Here is a 10,959-nt window from a genome sequence, read left to right as displayed (position 1 = left end):
TTACATTTCTGCGCACTGTTTATGTTCAGTGAGGAACATAGGGTCAAGCCAGCTGCTGAGGAGTTTTTCATTTTCTGACCTGCAAGCATTAGTCCTCCCGAATGTGGGATCCTGCTGATCTCTGGGTTTAATGCTAAGTGTTTACATGTGCCTCCTCTAGCTGGCACAGTTAGGGGAAAGCTTATCTTTGAGATCCTGTACTCCAGTTTTCCACCTATTCCAAGAACCCCTTGGCACCATCTCTTCTGGGGTAGGGGCCCACTGCCACCTAGAGCAGCCCCTCCCGTATTCACAGTTGATTGTCAAAACTGGGTGGTTTATTATTTTTCCTTTTTTCCCCTGTAGGGAGGAAAATTTTTCTTCTAATCTCTTAGGTTCAGTGACTGGGCTGGCTAGAGCCGGAGCCTTTTATACCAGTTGACCAAGGCTGGTAAATTTTAAATTTGTAGAGAAGTGCTAAGACAATGGGAAGGGGTTTAGGGTTTTTGGGGGGCAGGCTGTGGAAAGGTAAATACAAGGCAGAAATTAATGTTGTTTAAAAAAATATTGTTGTAGCAAGATTTGTTCTGTGGGTTTCCTCTCACTGAAAAGAGTCTAGGGTTGGCTCCTGTGATTATCCTGGGGGGAGAGAGGGGGCGGGGAACACCTAAACAAAGGGAAATTTACAGGGGGAGAGCAGAGTCCATGTGTCTACTTCTCAATTGCCTGCAACTCAAAACTATCCTTACAAAGTGGCATATTTTGAGGTGGCATATTGTGATCCCTTACACTCCTATAAATTGTTTGAAAAGATAATGCATGTACTTGGCTTTTTTAAATACTGCATTAAAAAAGTGAAAATGCATTATTTTAAAACCCCATACTTCCCAGATCTCTTTCCAGAATTCATATACGCATCTATCGCCCCCCTTTTACAGGTCTACGACTAAATTGATCTATGTCTCTCTTAGTTCTTAACCCATTGTATGCAAGCACCATAATTTATTTACTCAATCCCCTAATGGACATTTGGACTGGTCTTAATCGTTTCGCTTTTACAAACAACGGAGCAATGAATACCCTTTAGGCTCGTGTTCCAGTGTTATCTGTCGGATTATTTCAAGAAGCACAATTTCCAGTGTTATCTGTCGGATTATTTCAAGAAGCACAATTTCTGGTCACAAAGTAAATTATTTCCCATATTGAAATGAAATGTGGTGATCTAATTGTCGCCCTGAGCCCAAAGAAGCAAGTTATTTATTCTTTGCCACACCACCGCTCCGGAGATTAAAGAAAGAGGCATCTGCCACCCCTCCCACGACAGTTTTCATGTCTTTAAATACTCCCAGTCTAGCGGGCTCCCGCCGCCCCGTCCTCTCCCCGAATGGTCTCTCTCACACGTTAGAGAGAGAGAAATCGAGGCACAGGTAGGGCCCGAGCTCAAGTCCTCCCCCGGCCTTGTAGTCCCCTTTTCTCCATCATTCCCTTCCTCTCCCTGTCCTCGGGGCCAAGTTCCAGGACGCCAAGCCCGCGCGGGTCTCACACTGCGTGCCGACCCCCAGCCCCTTTCCCTCCGCCTCCACCTCCGCCGCCCGCTCCGGGGCCGCGGAGAGACCGGCGAACCCTCCTGGTCCCCTCCGAGCCGCCGTAGCGGCAGCCGAGGGAGTTCAGCCGCTCCGGTCGCCAAGGCAACGGGCTCGGCGCGCGCTGCGGACGCCCAGCAGCCCGGGGGAGGCGCTGCGGGACCGGCGGCCAGGCTCGGCGAGGCGGCGGGCGGCGGGACGGCAGGTGAGCTGGGGCGGACTGGGCATTCGCGGCCAAACACGGCACCCCGGTGTCAATTCCTTGAAGCGGGCGAGGGGCTGGGCGGCGGGGGGACCCTTTTGCCGGTACCCGCGCCGGGGCGGCGTCCCCACGTGCCCTTTAACCCTGCTAGGCTCTGGCTTGGAGTGCGCGTTGGGCTGTTCATTATATTTGGGGGCCCTGGTCCCGAAAGTTCCTTTAACAACGGCAAAGCCCTTATTTAGGGGCCGGAGTATAACTCAAAACTGCAGGAAATGTCGTTTGTCTATATGATTCTTCTGGGGCCGCAGGTTGACTTTGTGTATCAGTTTTCCCATCTGCGAAATGGGGATGATGATAGCACTCGTCTTACAAGGTTATTAGAAAGTCCATGTATATTTAAAACTTGCAGATAAGTCCTCAATACTTGGGAGCTTTTATTATTACTACTACAGGTATATCTCGTTTAATTGCGCCCAGCTTTATTGCACTCCGCAGGTGTTGCACTTTTTACAAATTACTAAAAGGGAGACCCTCCACCAGCAAAAATATTACAACTGGCTTTGTTGCAATACTTGTTTTATTGCTGTGGTCTAGAACCCAATTTGCAATATCCCGGAGGTGGACTTGTCCCAACAAGGATGTCCAACATGGGGGACGTTGGTGTGCCAGAGCCTGGGCCGATTGCCACAGGTAGAAGAGTGAGACGTCTTGTCCTCAGGGAATGCCGAGGTTTTATGGCATAAAGAGGAATTTCTTGTGATTCGTGCTATGATCTTGGGCATACAGGGGACTATGAACACACAGAGAAGGCCCTTAACCCCGATTTCGGGAGATGAGGTTGGGTTGGATGGCCAAAGAGAGAGAGATTCCATAAGGAGATGACTTCCAAAATGAGATAGAAGTCTGCCTTTGTCCTGGTGGGAAGATGAGGCTGGTGAGGGCACAGTGTTCTAGAATCTAGGCAGAGAGAGCAGTGTGTGCAAAGCCTGGGGGCAGAGTGCAGGCTTCCTGGGAGTTTGCTGGCATTTCACAGGCTGGCTAGAGACATATTCTGAACAGTGGAAGTGGTCTAGCTAAATGATATTTGAGAAATAAGAGGTGCCCCTTCTGAAAGACTTTCCTCGTATCTCCTTGCAAGTTTTGAGGAGTTTGGACTTTATCTTGGGGGCATTGGGGAGCCATCAGAGGATTTTAAGCATTCAGCGAGTGTGTTGTGCGTGTTTGATCGAGGTATGCTTTCAGAAAAAAGAGGGTTTTGTTGTTGTTGTTGTTGTTCTCTCTCGGTGTCATCACTCCTCCAGCCTGCTTTCGCATTGCAGCCATTCATTTATGGTGATTCAGAAACTATTTATTGAGCATCTATTATGTGCCAGGCATTGTGTAGGCAGTAAGGAATTAGGTGCCTGCCCTCCTGGCACGTATTCCAAACATGTTCAAAGGTACATTCACGGAGATGAGAGCAGTCTAGCAAAGCTGGAACTTAAATCAATGTTTAAAAAAGAAAGCCATCCAGTACAACTGGAACTTAATCGATATTGGAATAGATACGTCCAGAGAGATTTTTAAAAAGACCCAGATCATTCAGGGCCACTGTGTCGAACACTCTGGAAGAACCATTCACTTAGACAACATGAAGAAGAAGTTACCAGAGACGCTGGAGAAAACCTAGGATTGTGTAGTAATGAAAGCTGAAGGGAGAGCCCAGCTCTGCTGGATGCTGCTGAGATTTCAAATGAAATGAGTTTAAACACTAAAGTGTTTTTTGGATAAATCCATCTAGAGGTCACGGGGGACCTAACTGAGCAGATTTAGTGAAGTGTTGGGGGCGGAATCTATAATACCAGCAGCTTCCAAAGGTTCAATGTAACATATCAGTAAAATGAGGAGAGAGTGGGATGTGAGAAAGACGAAGTGTGGGCAGCTGAAAGGAGTTTGTGAAGGGGGAGAGAGAGAAGGCTGGAGAGCGATTAGAGAATCAGGTGAAGCCTTTTTAAGCACTACAGAGACGGAGACGTGAGCACATGTAAATGCTGATGGCATACGGGAGTGAGGAAGAGGGTGAGAAAATACAGAAGATGAAGTGGAAAATCAATAAATAGTGCAGCCTTCCTGAGAGCGTGAGAGTGGATGAAATCCACAGCACAGGCACTTGAAAAGGAGTCTAATGGCTTCTGCATTTTTTGGAGAATTGGGAAGCAAGGTAAATGCTGAAAAGGAGTGCCACCAGCATAATGTGACGAGAAAAAAGCGTGTGAACGTGGGGAGAAAGTTGTATTTTTATTATTGGCACATAGCTGACATTTATTGAACTGATACTGTGTTGAGCACTTGTGCACTAATCTCAATTGATGGGACGTTTACAGCAGTACTGTGAGACAGCCCCCCTTGTAACCGGGTAACCAGGTTACCGGGAACTGGGGTTCACCGATGAGGAAAGCAAGGGAAAATGCCTACTCGGGGTCACATAGGATTTGAATCCAGACCTGCCAGAACCCAGAGCTTTTAGTCTTAATAACTAACCAGATGATATGATTGCCTGCCTATAATATGATTAGCTGCTGAGAAAACTCAGCAGAATTAAGTTAAAAGTAATTAGATATAGGGTTAAGTGAATAAGCAGCTACAAGGTAGACAAGAAGCAATCCCATTGTGCTAGCAGTAACGGTCAGAAAATGAAATTGTAGGAGAAATGACTAGCAATAGGAAAAATAAGCACCAGGAATAAACTTTAAAATAAACGTGCCCAGGCTAGCCCAGCAGAGCAAGAGTTGGCTGGAGGTTAGAAGGTGAGGGTGCAGGACTGGCGTTTGGATGAAGAGGAGGTATTTTTCCCCTGGGAAAATCAGCATATTGATACCCAAAAGAAGGTACGTGAAAACCCAGATGTCTGTCATAAGACACAATGAGAAAATATGCCGAGATGTTGACCATGGTGGTTTGAGAACATTGAAAACTTGCAGACAGACTGGTTAAATGACAGTGCAGTCATGTGATGGGTAAAAAAAAAGAATGAGGTGGGACTTTACATATGAGAAAGATGTTTAACCTCACGTGGTTAGGGATGAAAAGCAGATTACAGTATGTGCCTGTTTTTTTATTGTATTCATCCCATTACCATGTATCACTCCTGTACCCCTTCCCCCTCCTCCCACAGTCCCTACACTCGTCCATGTCCAGTACAGTATGTTCCTATTTTTGATTTTTTTAATTTATACATATTTATAGGAAAAATGTCTGGGAAGATTAGTTCTTTAAAATGTTATAATTTTTAATTGTGGTAAAAGACCCATAACATAAAATGTATCGTTTCGGTGGTGTTAAGGACATTCGTGCAGTCTCCAGGGCTTTCTCATCTTGCAGAACTGAAGCTTTATACCTGTTAGCCATTAAACAACAACTTATTTCCCCACGGCCCCGAGCCCCAGGCAGCCACCATTCTACTTTCTGTTTGTATGAACTTGACTACTCATAGAACTGGATACTTCATGTACTTTTCACATAACTAGAATCCTTCACATAACTGGATACGTCATATAACTGGAATCACACAATGTTTGTCTTTTTGTGATTGGCTTGTTTCCTTTAGCGTAATGTTTTTTAGGTTCATCTGTGTTTTAGCATGCATCAGAATTTCCTTCCTTTTAAAGACTGAATAATATTCCAGAGCACTTTGTATGTACAGTGTATGTATTTAGACATTCGGGTTGCTTCCCGATGTGGGCTTCTGTGAATGGTGCTGCCGTGAGCGTGGGTGTACTAGAAAGATAAGATCTTTATGTCTGTCATGAGATTATGCGGAGACTTTTATTCCTTTCCTTATTGCATTATTTTTCCTTTGATTTATGAGCATGAATTGCTTTTATAATAAAACAGAGCAATAAGGATATATTTATTCTGTGTGGGGGAGATGAGGAGTAAAGGTAAAAATAAGATGAAATAGCCCGGTCTAGGCCACTGGCAGCAGGAATGGGATGGAGCAGGAGGCCTTGGGAGACTTTTCAGGAGAATCAACAGGACTTGACAGCTAGGGACTCGGGGAGAAGAGTGGAAGAGGGAGCCTTGGCGGCCTGGGGAGAGGAGGGGGCGGGCAGCAGTCCTGCAGGAGGGGAGATAAGGCTGGAGAGCCACCTGAGCCTTTGTTCAGGGGCTTGGACTCTCTGGAAGGCAGAGGGAAGCCATTGGGTGGAAGGGAAATGACTTAATTAGATTTGCATTGTAGAAAGATCACTCTGGCTCTCCAGCCCATTCTGCAAGCTGAAGCCAGATTGCGCCAAATTGCCCTTTGTGTTTCTTCGACTTGAACCTCTGTTAATGTCCTTACATTTTGGAATGAAGCCTTAGTGCTGAAAGATACACGTCTATTCTTCTAAAAGCACCTGGACTATTTGAAGTAAAGTCCTGTTCAGATTGCACTGATTCCTAATTGTGTTCCATTTTTTTATCAACAACACAGTCTTTTATAAATGTACTTCCCACCTTCACTAGAGGCAACATGAATAAGTGGGAAAGGAAAAACCGGAAGTCTTAGGCCGGCATGCCTCACACGTGCGGTTCCTGCCGGAACTTTAATTGCTAGAACTTACTCCCACGAGAAAGCCGTGGTTTCTTATCAAGTACTCGATAAATGAATGTACATTTTGAATGATTCCTGTCTTTAACCAGCTGTTATTTTTTATTTTGTTTTTAAAGAATTCTAGCCCTGGCTGGTGTAGCTCAGTGGATTGAGTGCGGGCTGTAAACCAAAGTGTCGCAGGTTCAATTCCCAGCCAGTGTACATGCCTGGGTTGCAGGCTACGGCCCCCAGCACATGGATGTTTTTCTCTCTCTCTCTTTCTCCCTCCCTTCCCTCTCTAAAAATAAATAAATAAAATCTTTAAAAATATATCTGTTAAAAAAAAAAAAGAATTCTACCATTATTAGCCCTGGTCACATCAGGGAGAGAGCTTCGACTTTCTTTCTTTTTACATCATTACATATGCATTCCTGTGCATCAGGTGACATGAATAGTAGCACCAAACCCTGATCTTGAACGTGTCCATTGTTTCACAGTTTTCAGTGTTCTACGTGGTGTTTTTGTGGTTTTCTCTCCAGCTAAAATCTTCGCTAAGGAGCATGCTTCGATCCTAAGACTTGCGAGGAGTTCTGCCTCTCTTTGCCCAGAGGCCTGGGTTTCTGCCCGGAGACCATTATCGTTCCGTAGAAGAGGGCACGTGGGCGTTCCAACACGGAGTTTGCTTTGGGGTTTGGCTCCATTTCCTCGTGTGGGCCCCTTGCTGAGTTTAGGTGGTGTTGGTGTTGAGTGCACCAGCAGGTGTGGATTGTCCCGGAGAGTCACGTGCAGGGGAGTTTGTCCCCATGTGACGTCTTTTTCCAATTCACACAGTGGTTCGTTTGCACTTGCCTTTTTATAGCGTCTCTCCTAGACAGGCCTCCTCCATGATGACTTTCGCATTTGTGTAAGTGGGCTGCAAAACTCCCGGCTAGTTGAGGACAGGGACCCTGCAGTGGACCTTGGTCTATCTTAACCTAGTGGGTGCTCATTTCATGTTTGGGGGATAAGGTGACTTTCTTCACTTGCTGTTGATACATAGCTGTCTTCTGTAACACTTCCTTTGAATTTATTGTTAGTGGGGGCTAGTCTTCTGGCTTCTTCAATAGGCCTGATTCCTCATTAGAGTAAAAGATTTTAAAGGTTTATCAGGTAGTTTTCAAACATAAAGGTAAAGAGAAAAGTATAAAGAAACCCCCATTACCCATTATCCAGCTTCAATAAGTATCAACATTTTAGAACCAATGTTGATCTGGGATGAGGGTAGAGAAAGTGTGATGACCTCAGGGGGCTCATTTTAATTTGTGGGCAGAGAAGCAGGGATATCCAGTAGGCAGGGCGCAGAAGGGGAGGCTGGGCGCCCGCAGGCACACTGCCCGTGTACCTCGTAGGGTTGTCAGGAGGGCTACGTGAGTGACATATGAATGGGGCAGAGAACAGAGCTCAGCACCTAGTGAGTGTGACTTAAGGGCAGTCGCTGCTGCCACCCTTGCTGTCACCGCCATTACTCTCACGGCCCCATAGCTGCAGGGAGCTGGTTTTGTAGCCATGGTACTTACTAACTTGATGACTTTAAAAAAATGTTTTTTTATTGATTTTAGAAAGAGAGAGGAAGAGGGAGGGTGGGGAAGAAAGAGAGACGGGGAAACATCAGTTTGTTGTTCCACTTATTTATCCATGCACTGGCTGATTCTTGTATATGCCCTGCCCAGGGATCGAACCCACAACCTTGTATCAGATGACACTCTCACCAGCTGAGCACCTGGCCTAGGCCTAACTTGGTGACTTGGGACACCAGCCTTTCTGAGCTGCAGTTTCTTTATCTGGAAAAATGGGAATGATAATAGTTTCTTACATACCACCGGAAGCAATGAAGTAATTCACGTACATGTGTTCCAGACCAGTCAGCATTAATCACAGTTTTCCAGATTGGTGGTCTGACCTGGAAAGTCTGTGCTTCTGGAGTTTTGGGGAGTCAAGCCTGTTCCTTGTGTGGATTCTCATTCTGAGGCTTCATATTAGGGCCCCCCCAAGAGTTATTTTTCAACTTTCAATGTAGCAAATAAATATCAGTGCAATAAGCGTTGTTTCCATTTGCACAACATGTGTTTCTAAAGCATGGAAACAGTTTCGCTTTATGTAGCTTGTCCATATATGCACAAGAGATGAAATACCAACCAAGCTGATAAAGGGATAAAAATAGTTTTCCTAAGGAACTGTTTGCTGGGGATTAGTGTTGGTAAAATGTTGCAGCAGAATGTTTCACCATCTTTGAAATATAAACAGTATCTTCATTTGTCTATATTTTTCTGACAACACTTTGCTCAACTCCCAATTAAAATAGCTTTCCCAAAGCCAGCATTCCTCTTTAAAAAAAATATCAGTTTTCTTTTTTTTTTTCAAATGAAGTCCAAGTTTTTTTTAAACACTTTGTTTTCCCCTTAGTACTGCAAAGAATTCTAATCACGCAGAACGTCCATCCAAACCACACACATGTATCTGTCTGAGATGAGAATTAGCAGACACTGTGGGGAGAGATGGAATACCCCTGGCGGTTGTAATAAATTTCTTTGGTGTTTGTTTGGACAGGACGGTCAGCTGTCACGTCTCCTAGGTACAAGAGTTACATAAATCCAGGTCAGAAAGTCTGCGCCTTTAACTTAAACCGTCAGGAAGATCTTCTGCTTCCAAATGACTAATCGCCATTAGATCTGATTTTTTTAAAAGTTTGTTTTTTCAATTAGTAAAAATTTGGCCTTCTTTCCATTTGTGATTTATGGCGTCTTGTCCTTTTATAAACTTATTCAGTCAAAGAAGCTAAACTCCCATTCTCTACCCTCAAATAACAAAAATAAATCAAAGTACAGTTTTATCTCAGAGCAATAGTTTAATGCCACTCTTTGGCCCCAATGACATATGAACTCTCAGCTTTATTTCCCATAGACTGTTCCATTTAAGTGTTTTATTACACAGTCTGTTTTCTTGATTTTTCTCCCCCTGGGATTCTGGTATGTTTTGCTAAATTTTTTTTTCAAAGGATCTAGCACAAATAATTTCTAGTAGTGATCTAGCCAGTGTCGTATTAGAAAATATGCTACTTCTAATTTAAATTTTAATTTAAATCTAATTTAAACTTCTGAATTGAGAGTATAGACAGGAAAAACTTTGGATTTTTATAATTATGGGACTCCTTTACTTGGATACATGTGTATGTCTCTTTGAGTGAAAACCAAGTTAGAAAGGGGTATAAATGTAATCCTTGATCCTTCTTGTTAGTCATTGAAAAGTGAGATTTGGAACTAGTTTTAACTTCTGAAGGATTTGGAGAATTTTATCCAGTATCTGAGGTAATACTTTTTTTTTTCTGTACTAGGCATTTTAAGATCATTTTTTAAAATTTCAAAGTATATTGAGCATTTACTATGTGCTTAGCACTGTGTTAGGAGTTTTACACGCATCTGGTTCATTTAACTTTCACAGAAGCACTGTTAGGTGGGAATGATTTAAATACCTCCTGCCCTGATCTCACTGCCCTGTCTACAACAGTCCATTTGGTTATGCTGCTATAGCAACAGAACACACCCTCCTCCATGATGCAGCCTTCGAGCCGCCAGACAGTGGCAGCTGCCTCCTTGCAGACTTTCCTGATTCCCTTCATGTCCCGCCGTAGGATTATGGTCCTGCGTCTAAAACTGATACAGTGTTATGTGTCAGTTATAGCTCAGTGAAACTGGGGCCTGCGGAATGGGAACTGAGAGGAGGGAGTGTCAGGAGTTGAACACCCACGGTCAGAGGCCTCAGATGGAACTCCACAGCTGGGCCATCCAGGACGGTGGCTAATAGCCACGGGCGGCTTTTGAGCCCCCCAGAATGCGGCTGTTCTGAATTGAGATTTCCAAGACTTGGATTGGATTGGATTTCAAAGACTTAGTGCAAAGATAAAGAATATGTCATTAATCATTTTTTTGTATGTACATGTTGAAAAGATAATGTTGTAGAAATACTGGATTAGATAAAACAGATGATTAAAGTTTAAAAAGGTTTTATGTGTGTATACCTATTATATATGCATGCATGTGTGTATGTATATAAATACCCACATAGCAGCCGGGGTGATTGGGTTTGTTTTGTTGTGTTTGGCTTTTTGAGATAATTGCAGATTCATCTGCAGTTGTAGAAAATAATACAGAGATGTCCTGGCCAGTGGGACTCGGTTGGAGTGTCGTCTGGTAAACTGAAGGGTCGTGGGTTTGATTCCTGGTCAGGGCAGGTGCCTGGGCCGCGGGTCGGTCCCAGTCAGGGTGTGTGCAAAAGGCAACTGATCGAAGTTTCTCTCTCACATCGATGTTTCTTTTCCCCCATCTCTCCCTCCCTTCCCCACTCTCTAAAGTCAATAAGCATGTCCTCAGGTGAGAATTAAAAAAGAAAAACGAAAAGAAAACAATGCAGAGAGATCCCATGGACCGTTTACCTTTTCTCTGAACAATAACTCGGACGCCACCTCCTCAGGCCAGCCTTCCCCGACCACCATCTGTAATGTCGTCTGCTTTCCCACTTCCACTCACCCGTCCCATTACCCTGTTTCATTTTCGTCGTAGGATTTGCTACTGTCTGACATTATCTCACTTGTTTAATTGCCCTTTGTC

General features: G+C 44.2%; 1 protein-coding gene across 2 annotated transcripts in view; it reads left to right on the top strand.

The window, feature by feature from the left end:
- The first annotated feature begins 1,722 nt into the window (after nt 1–1,722).
- PKIG (cAMP-dependent protein kinase inhibitor gamma) overlaps nt 1,723–10,959 on the top strand; it is a 72,219-nt gene continuing 62,982 nt past the window's right edge. The window contains exon 1 of one of the 2 annotated variants that reach the window (XM_045832579.1): nt 1,723–1,767. The gene's annotated coding sequence lies outside the window, so the exon portion shown is untranslated. The remainder of the gene's footprint in view (nt 1,768–10,959) is intronic. The other variant, XM_045832581.1, reaches the window with a different exon arrangement.

This window comes from Phyllostomus hastatus, unplaced genomic scaffold, assembly GCF_019186645.2.
Source record: "Phyllostomus hastatus isolate PE091 unplaced genomic scaffold, TTU_PhHast_1.1 phas_contig_17, whole genome shotgun sequence".
NCBI classification, from domain to species: domain Eukaryota; kingdom Metazoa; phylum Chordata; class Mammalia; order Chiroptera; family Phyllostomidae; genus Phyllostomus; species Phyllostomus hastatus.
Note: the sequence above shows the minus strand (reverse complement) of the source record. Positions and strands in the feature narration are given on the sequence as shown.